The 366-nt window shown below is 47.0% G+C and overlaps 1 protein-coding gene across 1 annotated transcript in view; it reads right to left on the reverse strand.

The window, feature by feature from the left end:
* The window catches only part of LOC119591512 (axoneme-associated protein mst101(2)-like), a gene marked incomplete in the record, with an annotated part of 46,693 nt that overhangs the window by 14,480 nt on the left and 31,847 nt on the right, over positions 1 to 366 (reverse strand).

A 366-nucleotide genomic window follows, 5' to 3' on the forward strand; every position in this document is an offset into this window, starting at 1 on the left:
CAGAACACGACGGACTTTCCCCCCTTGGAACCTCAGTCACCGGAACTCGCGAGACCCAGCATGGGTTGAATCTGGGGAGAAACTCTACGCAGTCGACGCATAATTTTTCACTACGATTCCTCGACGCCGGTGAAGTAATTATCTCAAAATGACAAAAAAAGGAAGGAAAGTGATCGATGAACGAACAAACGTACTACGAGTGAGGGTGAATTAAATAGGGAAATAGATATGACGAGGATAAAGGAGCCACAGTATAAAAAACGAACCGAGACCAGAGACAAGAGGGAGGAGTGGGAAAAGGGCAAAAAATTGTTGAAGAGTGAGGGATGGGGGGGGATGGGGTGGGGGTAAAGATGAGTAGTACAA

The sequence above is a fragment of the Penaeus monodon genome, chromosome 28 (assembly GCF_015228065.2).
Source record: "Penaeus monodon isolate SGIC_2016 chromosome 28, NSTDA_Pmon_1, whole genome shotgun sequence".
NCBI lineage: Eukaryota > Metazoa > Arthropoda > Malacostraca > Decapoda > Penaeidae > Penaeus > Penaeus monodon.